Source organism: Ursus arctos, unplaced genomic scaffold (genome assembly GCF_023065955.2).
Source record: "Ursus arctos isolate Adak ecotype North America unplaced genomic scaffold, UrsArc2.0 scaffold_10, whole genome shotgun sequence".
NCBI lineage: Eukaryota > Metazoa > Chordata > Mammalia > Carnivora > Ursidae > Ursus > Ursus arctos.
The window spans coordinates 1,826,098-1,840,266 of NW_026622764.1; positions in this window are offsets into that span (position 1 = coordinate 1,826,098).

The window sequence follows — 14,169 nt, forward strand, 5'->3', positions numbered from 1 at the left end:
GGAGGCCGGCGTGTGGGACGCGGCCAGGATGAGGGCTTCCCTCGCCACTGGAGGACCCACAGTGTAGAAAGGTCCTGGTGTTCCCACAGTGACCGCGCCCCAAGAATGGCACTGGGACCGGAGGTGAGCAGCAAGTGTCAGACTCCGGCAGGCAGTGGAAAGGACCTTTGGGGTTGGCCATCCACACAGTGTCACCGGGAATGTGGACTCTGAAAGTAGACACATAAGGGCCACAAACGATGTGCGTCCTCCTGCCTTCTGCCACTCTTTGAGAAAGCATCCTCCCGAATAAATCCAAGGATCAGCAGAGGCTGACCCAAGTCAGTCTGTGGGGTTTCCAAGGGAGGCTCAGGGGCTGGGGTGCTGACGCAGGGGTGCAGGGCCAGTCCCGGATGCGAGCAGCCAAGTGGCAGATGGGGATGAAGCCCACTGTCTTTCCAGAAGTGCATGGAGAGGCAACAGAGCGGCAGGCTGCCCTGGTCCCATCCCTCCCACTTCTTCCTGCCTGTACCCAGGCTGATGCCCAGGATGGAGCAGCCGTCCCGTGAGAGTCCCGAGGACGGGGAGCAAGCAGGACCTGGAAGGTGACGACTTCTCTGACCATCAGCACCGGTCTCCCGGCCCCTCCCTCAAACCCTGTGGCCGAATGGCCCGTGTCTGTGACAACCAGGAAGCCTGCCTGGTGAGGCTGTGGAGACAGGGACAGGTCCTGCTGGGGCATGCCCACCCCGTCAGGAGACCCAGGCCGAGTCCCAGGAGCACCAAGAACGGGGGCCCAGGGCCACGTCTGGGGTGAGTGTGCTCCCCGTCGAACGGCGTCAGGTTTCACTGGCCAACACCACGTCTCTGCTGTGGCTCGAGCTACTGTCCCCCGCTTTGCCAGCTCGGGCTCCCACGGTTAACCTGTCGAGCACGCACAGGCACTGGTTGGGAGATGCGGGAAGGGGACACGCCCCTTCGCTTACATGTGTGTGCTGGAATTCCATTTCCTTTTTGATGAAAGATATGAAATTTTTACCCTGTCACAGAACAAAGGGAACTGTGACTTCTGTTTCCCATTTGCATACCTGATTTCATGCACTTTTGACAGTTGTATCATGCTTCTGACAGTTATGATTTCCCCCCTAAGGGAAGCGGAGCGGGGGAGCCTCTCCCTCACCCACGCCGGCTCATCCCCAGATGTGACACTCTGTGGAACCTCGGGAATGGGTTCAGCACAACACTTAGCCTTCTGTTTGGAAAACAGCCCCACAAATCTCTAGTGGGACAATTTCCTTAAAGGTAAGTAAAAACACGCTGCTAAGTCATCTGCTTCAAAACGCTAAGCATCCGGGGTTGGGCTCCCTCAAAGAACATTCTAGCATCGGTGCAGAGGTCTGGAGGTGCCCATGCTGGGCAGGTATCTGTGTGCCGGGCGGTGCGTCATGCTGGGGACACCGCCACAAGGCTGGCACGGCCCCGCCCCCACAGAGCTCACGGTCTAGCGGAGACACGGGCTCCACTTACACAATCTCACACAGACGCTCACCCGGCACTGAAGATGAGGAGACCCCCGCAGGGCTTCCCGAGAGAATCGAGATGCCGCCACCCTGACACCCCCACAGACCTGGGAGGTCGACCAGAGCTCTCCAGAAGAGAAGCTGCTGCCAGAGTTATTCCCTAGTCCCAGTCTTCCACACCAGCTGGCCGCAGGCACGTCCCTCACGCAGGACCGGTGACGCCGTAGGAAGGCCCTCCCGCAGCTCTGGTTTCCACACCAAGAGCCTCCCATCCTTCCCAGCTTCCCGCAGGACAAGGCGGGGCGAACAGAAGGGCTAACCTCTGAGGGCAAGAGAGATTCCGCTACCCTTTTCTCAAGCCCGATGAGTTGCACGTGATTTCGAACAGCGCCCCAAAGGCTACCTACGATGGGCGCCACAGGATACGCGCCCCCCAGGTGGACGGCAGGGGTGCGGTCCTACGATGGGCGCCATAGGATACACGCCCCCCAGGTGGACGGCAGGGGTGTGGTCCTACGATGGGCGCCATAGGATACACGCCCCCCAGGTGGACGGCAGGGGTGCGGTCCTACGACGGGCGCCACAGGATACGCGCCCCCAGGTGGACGGCAGGGGTGCGGTCCTACGATGGGCGCCATAGGATACACGCCCCCCAGGTGGACGGCAGGGGCGCGGTCGTGCCACATGGCAGTGGACGGTCGGCAGGCCGGGAGAAACAGCTCTAGGGACAGGTTTTAAAGTGAGTTGTTCCTCTGGTTCTCCAGTAAAATGAAACAGAGACTCTCCCCCTGCCGAAGCAGTCTGTCCCGTCCTGAGAGACTTCAGCAGGCACACAACGCACTTTCCTCAGGTCTCGCCCCAAACAAACGACGCCACAGGTGACTTTTTCAGACACACAAGATTCACCCAGGTCCTAATACTTTCTGGGTAGCAGCCCCTGCCGTGACTTTGGCGATAACCCAAAGCCAGAGGCGTGTGACCTCATGCTGTCTGGTACACGTCTGCCGGCGATCTTCCAGACAGAAGTGAGCCCATGCCCAGGTGGGCACGTGCGTCCGCAGCTGCCCGACGCCCGAGCCTCCCCTGGGAGGACAGACGTGCTTGCCTGCTGCTGACCGGCGGGCTGCGGGGGCGCGAGTGCACGTCGCAGGTCCGCCGCACAAGCTACAGCCCAAATCTAGTGCAACGTGCCGGCCAGAGCCTGCGAGTAGGAGCACAGCCAGCCATTCTATGAAAATTATCACACCACTACAAAACAAGGTCCGTCCAGGAGTAAAAACAGTGGTACTTTCTGGAGAAAAATTATAGCTGCCACTTCCAGGGTCTCCGCAGTAATTAACCTAGATGTGCAGAGGTGATGAGAGGCCCCTAATGACTCTATCGCTCAGAACGGCAGCATCTCCCTCGGACCTCCCCAGACAGTATCATCAGGGTGTTGTCAGGGCAAACAATACCCTTATCTGGCTTCTTTTCAAGTCACCTGATTAACTGGAGAAAATAGAAACCAAGAGAAAAGAGTGTGTCCTTGCACTGACGCAGTAAATGTCACCAAATGTCCAAGGGATTGGCCTGCCTTTGCTCTCCGCTCTGGCCACAGGCTCTCGTGGGGCCGCTCAGCCGCACTTTCAGGCCGGACGCAAAAGTCACCTCCTCCTGGAAGCCTTGGCCAACCTGCTCCGGGCAGGAAGGACTCCCTGAAAGGCCCGGCCACAGTTCAGTCTCCACAGCATGGAGGCTCCTAGTCTGCACTGCCCAACGCCAGCACATCTAGGGTGGCTCAAAGGAAACCCTTCCAGGAGCCACCTGGTAGCCTGGAGGCCTCCCTGGTGGTGGAGAGCTTCTCTTCCCTAAGTCCATCCCTCCTTTCACACTTTGTGGAACGAGGGGCAGACCAGCCAGGAGGGAGCCCCTCGGGCCCAAATGCGGCCCTTGAAGGTAGAGAATGTGAAAGAGCGTCAATGGACAGAGCAACCAGAGCATATGGACTGGACACTCTCGCGCCTGCACCCTCGGGAAGACGAAGCTTGAGAACCACAGACTGACTTTCCGAAAACGCCCGACTCAGAGAAAACCACACTTAGCTCCCAACCAACATGTGCCCGCCAAGAGTCTGTCTCCGTCCTCAAGCCAGAGAATTCACTGCTGGGACTCGGGCTGGACGCCCCCTCTTTGCACTCCTGCCCGTGAATGCAGCCGCCCCGGGCCTTCCATGGGCTCCTGGCCGCTTGCTACAGCGCACGTCTCCCCAGCTGCAATTCTTCTGCTGCCCCCGAATGAGCTCAGAGTGTGGTCGTTTGAGCTTGCCTCAGTTTACCTCTTTATTCAGGTTGACAGGAAAGTATGCTTCTTAGAAAAGGAAGCCTGGCCCCCACTGACGTCAGCGCAGAACACAGAAAATGCTTGTTAGCAGTTCATGAGAGTAATAATAGTGACCCGTCCTTCTGGGGCTGCTGCATGCCAGAGCCTGGGCTCAATCCCTCGCCCACGGTCTCACAGAAGACACGGCTACAGTCTGTCCTCTCTGGGAAACCGTGGCAGGACAGGAACAGCAGATTCTCCTGTGAAGGTCTGGAACAATGCTGACTTTTCAATGATCCCAAAGGCATTATTATTCTAGTAAAACATAGAGGACAAAAGGTGTGTGCGTGTGTGTGTGTGTGTGTGTAGAATTTTGTTTTCTTGGCTCACAATGCCTGGTGTGGCAGAGGCCTTCAGGAGGGAGATGTGTGGGCCGCGGAGCCACCCTGGGCTTCTTGGCGGGGGGACGGGCCCTGAGCACCTGCAGGCCGCATGCCCTCGATGACGAGGTTTCGGGCTGTAGCTTAACTAGAACCCATTCGTCCCAAGTCTCCTGTTTGGGCATCGCCAGCCCAGCTCAGGAAACACCGTGTGTGGGCCAGTGCCCCCAACAAGGCCGTGCGCCCCCTCCCTTGCCCCAGGGGCAGACTTGAGCTGGGCGTGCAGGGTCTGAAAAGCAAACGTTCTCCTGAACCCTATGGGCTCATTATTCACCAGAACAGTGATAACATAATGCATTTTCATTTACTTAGCCTTAAATATATGTAAATTAAAGGGTTTTCTTTTATTAAAAATAACATGAAACTCACCACTGATGTGTTTTTGTTATTCTAAAAAGAAGCAGTAGCAAAGGAAGGGGGCTTTAATGACATCTCACATTCAGATTTGTGTCTTGCTGGAGAAAGAGGGGCCTTTCCGCCCCAGGGCCCGAGCTCTGGATAAAGCCCTGCCCACTGGGGCTGCCACGTGCCTTCCCCCGCGTACGCACTCTCATTGTCTTACGTTGTGATGGAGGAACGGCTCACCCTGGTTGGAAGCCTAATTGTCGCCAAGAAGGAGGACCAGATTGCCCCTCTCCCGCTGGTGCAGGGAATATCGGGGAAGCAGAGGTCGGTGGGGGAGAGCGTGCCCGAGCTTCATTAACTCAGGAGGGCAACGGCCCCACCGCGTCTTCCCGAAGAACGGACTGGCCCATCATGGTGCCGCTCCCTCACCAGCCCTGTGCCCTGTACCCGATGGCCACAAAGCCCTCAGCAGTCTCCCTGTCCGTCCCTGCCTCCGCACAACCCTCGCCGAGACTCCCTCTGCCAACAGCCTGGCCTCAGGCCCCTCCACCGGCGTCCGTCCCTCGGGGACCTCCTAATCCTTGTCAACAGGACGCCCAACCTGCTGGACCCGTTAGCACTGTCTCAGCCCTCCAGTCAGCATCTGGGGTTGCAGGGACAAACGACCACATGGCTCAGAGCCACAGAGCTCCGCTCTCCCCTGGCTCCCAGCTCCGCAGCCCCGAGTCGACAACCAAGGCATTGGCGTCGGTGGCCTTGCCTGCCGTCCCAGCCCGGATGGCTCCGGCATTGTTGGGTGTCCCCGGCTCAGTCTCATCACTTCCATCTCTGCTGGTGGACACGTGGCCTCTTCCCCTGTGTGTCTGTGTCCTCTCCTGGCCTTCCCTGTGTCTCTTCTTCTACAGAGACACTCATCACGGAGTCAGGGCCTGCTCTGTTCCGTATGATCTCACCTTAACCGGTGACCTCTGCAATGACCTGCGTCCACCTAAGTTCACATTCGGAGGTTCTGGGGAGGACCCACATGTGGGGGGACTCCTGTGGGAGGGCCTGGACCTGCCGAGGAACACACGGCACTGGGCCGAGGATGCTGTGATCGCCGCTCCGCCGCCGTCCCGCGGCCACCCTGCTTTGAGCTGTCCTCGGCTGTCACGCCTCCTCCATCAGCTTGGTCCCCACCAAGCCTGCTTGGTGGGGCTGACTTTCTGGGGCTCTGTCTGCCTGAGTCCTGCTCCCTCCACAAGGCACAGGCCCGTCCGTCACCTTGGCGCCCACAGCCTGGCATCAATGACGGTCGCAGATGCCACCTTCCCGTCTTTAGTTAGATCCTGGCTCCTGCTCGACGGGGTCGCGTCTCACTGTCCTGCCTGCACTTGGCATTTAGTGAGGTGCAGTGCAGGTAATCAGGAGACACTGGCGGGGGCACCCTGTTCCAGCGACATCCCAACCCTGAGATGGTAAGTCAAACAAGCTCTGGGGACACCGTCTTTTCAGTTCAAAAATAAGCTTAGAGGATCAAACATATTGCAGACCACCTACAGCATCTTCCTAATAAAACAATTAAAATACGTGTATAACAAAACAGGCCGAGAGGCAGGCCACAGGCTTCGATGTGGGTGGGCGAGCCGCAGCACGGGAGCGGTGAGCACGGAGTGGGCTCGATCCCCTCACAAGGCTCTCCCCCGCACCCCCGGCGGCATCTCCAGCTGCCTGTCCTCGGTCTGCAGCTCGGGGTGGACGGCCGTCACTGCCCCTTGCCAGGCCACAGCCCAGAACCCGCCACTTCGAGCCTTCAGCAGGTGACTGTCCAGCCGGGAAGTCCCTGCACGGCCCCAGCTGAGGCCTTTCCTTCTCCAAAACTGGCGTGAATCTCAGTCAGCCTCGCAGACACTCTGCTCCTTCTGTGAGGACAGCACCCTTCAGGACCGGAACACACCTGGGGCTCCAGCACGGGGACCGTGCACTTCTCTGCCGCAGCCTGGTGGCACACGAGTTCTGGCGCTGCCAGAGAGAGCCGCGAAGCCCCGTGCGTGGGTTCCGCGGTGGGGAGAGCGCCTTGCTCTGCGCGGCCTTTGCGCCCCCAAGTCCGGCCCTCGGGAGCCTCTTCCCAGGGAGCGCTAAGGGGGCCGAGAGAGAGGGCCAGCCTGATCCCGAGGGTCGGGAGTCACACGGGGCGCATCCCTCTGATTCTCCTCCCGCGCTGGCAGAAGCTGCTCAAATACAAACCACCACGGAGAAGCCAAGTCCCACACAATACACAGTAACTGCAGATGCGGCTGGACCACAACCAGGGCAGAGCGATGCGGGCCGACACAGTCCGACCCCGTGGCATCGAAATCATCACGGAGACCGCTACACACACGCCTGCTGTGTTCTCACCCCAGATCTTCCTCATCTGCACAAATACCGACAAACAGTCAGACCCGCCGCTGGGCCAGGAGCTTCGGGCAGCAGGAGCTCAGAGGCGAGGACGCAGGATGGGCAGACGAAGACCAGCCTCCAGGCGGATGCCATGCCGGCTGACGTGTCTGGCGTGGCACCTTCCCCACCAGACCCTCACCGGCCAGCCCAGCCTTGGTCCTCAGCTCAGAGTCGGTTTACCAGAGTCTGACCTCAGGCTAGCTCTGTCTTCTATGCGTCTCTCCTTCCCATAAACCTTCAGGGAACGGGGCTGACTCTGACACTTCATGTCCTCACACCTGATGTGTGTGCACATGGATGAACCTTCCAGAAGCCCTTCCTTCCGAGACACAGCCTGCATGCAATTCCATTCCTCAAAGCAACTGAGGACAGAGTGCTGATGGGACCCCCTTTCCTGCCATGTCCCTTCCATCCTAAGGGGAAAGGAGGCCACGGCTGCGAGGACAGGCTGGGAAGACGACAGGCTGAAGAAGGCAGACTTTGAAAGAAAGCAGCATAAAGAAGTGTCAGGACTGGGAGTGGACCAGCTCAGTGAGTGCAGAGGAAGTGACCAGTGGAGAAAGTGATGGGGTCCAGCTCCCCCGCCCCAAGGACCCAGCGTTATCGCCCCGTGTGCTAGAATTCTGGGACTGCCGCCCCTCCTGCGGAGCACAGGTAAACGCTCCCACTGGGAGCACACGAGGATGGAGCAAGGCCAGTGTGGGGGACAGATCTCCCCTCGAAGTCCACAGCCCTCACCCCCAAGCTCAGGGAGGACCGATGGCTCACAGCCAAGAACCCTCCATAAGGCCCCAGCCAGGGACACTGCCCCTCTCTACCAGGACAAGGCGTCCGTGACCACGGGAACCTCGGCGTGGGACCTTGTTGGAAACGGTCTTTGCAGATGTAGCAGTTAGGATGAGGTTGTGCAGAAGCAGGGCCCTGATCCAGATGACTGGTGTCCCCAGGACAGGAGTGGACGGGGCGCCTGGGGGGCTCGGTCAGTTGAGTGTCTGACTCTTGGTTTCGGCTCAGGTCATGATCTTGGGGTCCTGGGATCAACCCCCATGTCAGGCTCTGTGCCCAGTGGGGAGTCTCCTTAAGATTCTCACTCCCTCTCCCCCCCAAGAATAGAAGAGGCAAGGAGACATGGGCACACACACCACAGAGGGAGTTGCCACATGACCATGGAGGCAGAGAGCCGCGGAGCTCCAGATGCTGGAAGAGGCAGGAGGAATCCCCCCACACAGGTGTCAGGGGCACACCTGACTTTGGACGTCTGGTGTCCAGAGCTGCCCGACAATGCGTTTCTGTTGTTTTCACCCTCCAGCGTGCGGTGCCCCAAGAGACCACGCATCCTCCCAAGGTTATGCCCTGCGCGCTGCCGGGCCCTTCCCAGACCTCAGTTTGAGGGGCTCTTGGTGGGCCCCCCCCCCAGATGCCCCATGTGGTTGTCCAAGATTGCTGTTAACCTGCACCTCAGCCCAGCCCCCGCCACCCCCTCCTGTGTGCGGACCTCCACCCGGTCCACCTCGGGAGGCCCGCCCCGCTCAGAGGGCCGTGCTGGGGATGGCAGGACTGCAGAGGAAGACCTTCGTCATGTCAGGAATCCTACTGACACAGCTTTGCTGTATTTGTGATTACCACACAGCAGAGGCCTCCTTTCCCCACACTTACCGGCCCGCGTCTGAGAAGCAACCAGGCGCCATACTGATGGGGCCCAGGCTAGTCAACCAGGGGATGAGGCCTCGGCGAGGGCCGGCTTCTGAACAAAACGTGCGGTGAAAGCCGAGCCTGCAGATTCCCGCCCTGCTCCCCCGCCTCGGAGCCGGCGGCAGGACCCGCTCCCTTGGGCTTCTGCAGGTCTGGTCAGAACGGGGGGGCTCGGGGCTCTGCAACCTGACGCCCCTTCCAGGAAGAAGTCGGGGGGCCTGCCCTCACGATGATGTCTGCTGGCCGTGGCACCCGCAGTACCACCACAGTGCTGCCCTCTCCACCGGACTGCCACCATCAGACAGGCGGGTCACACCGACTGGGGACATTTTGACAATGTCTTTGGAGCCCACCGTGATCTCTGAGGCAGACACGCCGCCTTGAGCTGAGGGGACACACGGCGGCCTGGGATGTCAAACATGGGTTACAACCACCAAGGTCAGTGCCTCGGGAGACCCCACACAGCTCCTCAGGTGAATCTCCCACAAGCACTTTCGTCTCCAAGGGTTACACACAAGGCCAGCAGATGATTTCTGAATCCACCTTGTCACTAAATTGATTCCACGTGGTACTGTCACCCAGCCCGCCGGGGAAAATGTGCACCCGCTATGGTCGTGTGAAACGGCAGCCCGGTGACGAGCACAGACGGCTTCCCACCCAGGAGTCATCAGATCCAGGATGGGTGAGTGAGGTGCAAGTGCAGATGGGGTCCAGCTCTCCCACCCCAAGGACCCAAGGTAAAATTCTGCGTTATCGCCCCGTGTGCTAGTATCCTGGGACTGCTGCCCTGTCTACCGCCGCCCCTTCTGCGGAGCACAGGTAAACGCTGTTGGAGACACGCGGGGGAGGGCAGAGGCCTGGCTGAAGGCCATCCTGCCACAGCACAGAGGCTGGGGGTGTGGACGGATGTCCACTTATGCGGCTACGCCCACCGGCTCCAGCAAATCCATGTAAGGACAGCTGTGTTCTAGAAACAATTTCCCATAGTTCTGGACGCCCGAGAGGCAGGGAGACCATATAATAGTGACCGAATACAGCAGTGGGCTGTTTTCATGGACACGTAAGGTACCAGGTCTGATACATCACCAGCCCTGGGAAATGGGCAAAACCTGTCAGCTCTAACCTTCTAGGAGTCGAACCAATTATTTCCCCAGTCGGTCCACTGGCATGAGATGGTGAGTTGACAGAAAGTGGCACAAACCCACATCTGTAACTCTCTGCATTCCTCTCTAGGGACCCAGGACAGGCCTGTCTCCCCTCCACCAGACGGTCCCATGCACGCCACACTACCTCCAATCCGCCCCTGAAGTGTTCTACTACAGAAGAGATGGCCATTTTTTTCTTTTCAAACATCTTGTAAAGGTAGAGAGGAGACAACTGATGCAATTCGAAAGCCAACCAAGTCCCTCAGCAGTGAGGGGGCCACGTGATGTGAGGGAGGCGCTCGTCGTCCAACGGCCCCGTAACCACAAGCTCCTGCTCTCCCCCAAACCGCCTTCCTCTCAGCAGCCCCCGGTAGCTGCCAACATACCGTGCATCTCATCTGGGTTTGGGCTTAGAAATTAGAAAGAACTCACAGAAAGAGGGAGCTGACAACTGAGACCCGCCGTTAGTCACCAAAGCACAAAAAGTCTGTCCAAAGAACAGTGTGTCAGCAACTCCTGCAGAGACACCAAGTGTGGTCACGTCGGATGGCGCGGACGTGCTCCCGAGCCCCACCCGTGTATACTTTCTTTTTAAAGATTTATTTATTGATTTGAAAGAGAGAGAGATGGGGGAAGGGCAGAGGAAGGAGGAGAGAGAGAATCTCAAGCAGACTCCCCACTGAGCACGGGTGCAGGGCTGCATCTCATGGCCCTGACCACGACCTGAGCCGAAATCAAGTGTCAGACGCTCAAACGACTGTGCCACCCTTGAGTCTCCATACATATTTTCTTATGAAAGAGAAATACACGCATACGAGGGATCCTTAGGAAACATTTCTAGACACCTCCAAAACAGTGCAGAGATCTGAACGTGTGGCAATGTTCAGCTCTCTGGAGCGGCCGCTCCGGGCTGGCACGCTTGGGCGGAAAACTCCCTGCATCTTCACAGATGCTCCCGTGGGCCTGGCTCATCTGCTGGGTTTCAAATCGGGGATCCGCTAACCATACAGAAACCAGGCTGCACGACGGGAAAGCTCCTGTCGGCTCATGGGGTCGCAGGTTCTCCGGAATCACTCGCTTGTCATGGATTTCCCCCACGCTCCTTCGGACGCCCACAGATACGTTCCCACTACAGGGCGCTGCTTCGGAAGTGGCCTGTGGCTTCAGCGTAGCTCCCGGCCGTTCCAGAGGCGACAAATGCGGCCCAGTCACAGATTCCTAAGCCGAACCACACAAGTCCATGCTTTCTTACACATCAGCTGTTGAGCTCAGGGAGGAGAAAGAACCATCATGAACACCATTCTCCCTTCATGCTTAACACGGGGGCAGGTGCCTGTCAGCAGTCGGAGTCGGGAGCAGAGGGCAGAGGCAGTGGGATGGGCCCCAGCCGCATGAAGCGAGTGTGAGGAAGGCACGGGCTCCCTGTGATCACAGCTAAGGAGGCTCACGGCAGGTTTGTTCACAAACAGCCCAGAAAGCCGAAACACCCCCTTCCCATTTAAGATCATATCAGAACCAAATTCCTTCCCCGAACTTCATCTGATTCTGCCCTCTCTAGACCTACTGGGTTCCAGTCTCCTGCCAGGACCGCTCGGCCGGCCACCGTGGAGCAGCAGACCCGGCAGCGATCGGGGGCCTCTGGCTGTGGAACGGGCCGCTCTCAAGGAAGAGAGGCAGAAGTCCAGGGAACAGGCCGGGGAGATGCACACACCTGAGTGGTCTTGTCCCCAGGGCCACAATCGATGGCCACATCCCAGGGTGAACCTGACAGGCCCTGGCCGGCCAGGAAGTGGTCAACGCTCAGGAACAAAGGTAGTAACACCTAGAGGCCGCATGGCGTGAGTGCTGGGGTGGTCCCGGCCGGGGATCGTGACGCGGTCCCCTGCGAGGCCAGCCCGCCTGCACTGTCCAGAAGCCACGGTGGGTGCCCTGCAAGCAGCCCTGCGCCTGGTACGGGAGCCTCAATGGCCTCACCTGCTAAAGGACGGTCGGCAGGGCTCAAATGCCTCAACAGGCACGGCCTGCCCACCCTGCTCCTGCCCGGTGCCCGTGGGTCCTTCTTCAGACGGAGACCACGCACCGACATGTGCTCCCGGGCAGTGTCGGCGCCACACCTGCCACCAAACTGCCGAGAACTGACCCCCAGCCAGCGCAGCTGCAAGGCATTCAGAGGGCCGCGTGGCCACTTGGGGACCCGTCCGCACCTCTACAACTCTGAGTCTGGAGCATGGGGTTCCCGGTCAGGACAGAAAGGAGAAAGAACCCAGCGTCCTCCGAGGGGAGAGAGAGCCGGAAAAACACGCTGTCTTCCAAACTTGGTCGCTTTTCCTCCAAAACGGCTTGAGATGCCCCAGGACTGCCCGACTCCCCTTGTAAATTGACAACATATTTATCCCGTCGTTGCTGGGTGTTTTTTTTTTTTTTTTTAATTGATGGGAACTCGTCTACTTTGCCATGAGGAATGCCAAAGAAATGCATAATTAAAAATGGAAAAAGAAAGTCTTCTAAAGGCTGTTTACTTGGGTGATGACAGTGACACAAACGGCCCTTTCTCCTGGGAAGGCCCACCCACAGAAAGGAGCAGAACAATGGCGCCGGGGCTCAGGGCACCAGACGCCCGGGAGGCCGCCCGCCCCAGCGCCGCCTTCAGCCCCCACGGCCCCCGCCTCCTGCCAGCGCCCAGCCCTCGACCGCCAGCCGCCCGCTCGAGTTCGCGTGTTTACACAGTTCGGCGGGTCTCTCTTAATTATCAAAAAAAGTGGAAAATCACTAACATCTAGGCGAAGGGGGCAGGCTGACAGGGGAGAAGGGGCACACGTGGGCGAGCGCCGCCCGGAGCACAGAGCTCACGCCGCAGCGCCGGTGGCCTGGCCCCGGGCGAACGCAGAGCCCCGCGCGGGGACTGCAGGGCGGACCCGGGCCACTCTCCTCGTCTGCAAATTGACGGATACGTGTCAGCAGCAGGCGGCCCCGGTTACAGAGGGTTTGAGTGAACCCAGCAAGTAAATAACAAAAGTTACATCATTTTTATCAACATTCATCATTCTAATTGCCTGAACCTCCAGCAGAACAAAGTCACACCACAGTTTTATGGTATTTGATTAATGAGGGCAGGAAAATTGAAGTTTTTGCAATAAAACTAAAAAAAAAAATCAACAGACTTTTATCGTTTTTTTCCCTTATGATTTTAATTTAATGGCTCGTGTTTTCATTACCGCAGAGGCTGTACACTTTAGCTGGCAATTATGTCCCATCTGTGAAGCACTGTGTTATTACAGTTTATTCTAGTAGCTTTTCAATCACTTTTGAGTTGGGCTTTACAAGTATTCTTGCAGCAGGTGGGCTTCCTGGCACGAGCCCAGGAACACACAAAGCGCAAAGCTGGAGTTTAATGGCAGCATATGCGTGTGGCACAGAGCACCAGCCTTCCCCCATATGCCGCTAAGCAGCCTCTTCAGGCTGCCAGTCACTGTCCTTACTGACTACAGTCTCTAAGTAGTTTTCTGCCAGGGAAAAATATACCAAGGCAGCAAATTTCTCCAGTGCACCCTCCTTATTACTGAGCCACCCTGTCATTAGCACACGCACAATGAGCCTGAACTGGGGGTGCATACCAATGAGGCTGCACGGAGCGCTTCTGCTTCGTATCGCTATGGAAACGCCCCCGCCCCCCCTCCCCCGGCTGCAGTGGACAAGCAGGAATGTCCCCCACCCATATGTCACCTAGTTAACACTGTACACTGTGATGTGAACCAAAACCAGCTCCAGCCCTCCCAGCGGCGGGGAGAAAGAAAGGAAACACGGAGTCTCCGCGCGGGAGGCGCTGGCCTTCGGAATTCTGGATTCGGCACAGCCGCAGCTCGCAGCACCGGCAGGAGCAGGGCTGCCAGCTATAAATAATGTTCTCCTGTTAAATCTAGCAAGTGGGTTTAAACAACCTAAAAGAAATCGCTTCATCCCATTAAAAAAATGGAGACCAAACATTTTTGATTTTGATTTTAAAAAGAGGACTTCACGTGTAAGAGGCTGGGACGGCTCCTGAGCCACGGAGCTCCCAGCCCTCCTCCGCGGAAGTTTCACCTGAGCCCCGTGCAAAACGGATCCAGGGAGACAAAGACTCACAGTGTTTGTGTGTGAAGGACCTTCCCACCTGCACACTGTGAGCTTTGCAAGGACATAGGGACAAAATCTTTTATTTTCCGCATGTGCGTGTTTACTGAGGGACACTCAGATTTTCTGTCGCAGCTCAGTCTGTATGCAGCTCAGAGGTTCTGACTTTCACGTTCCTGCACTGTGACTTGGAGCCTCTCCCTTGACGGTGTTGACCCC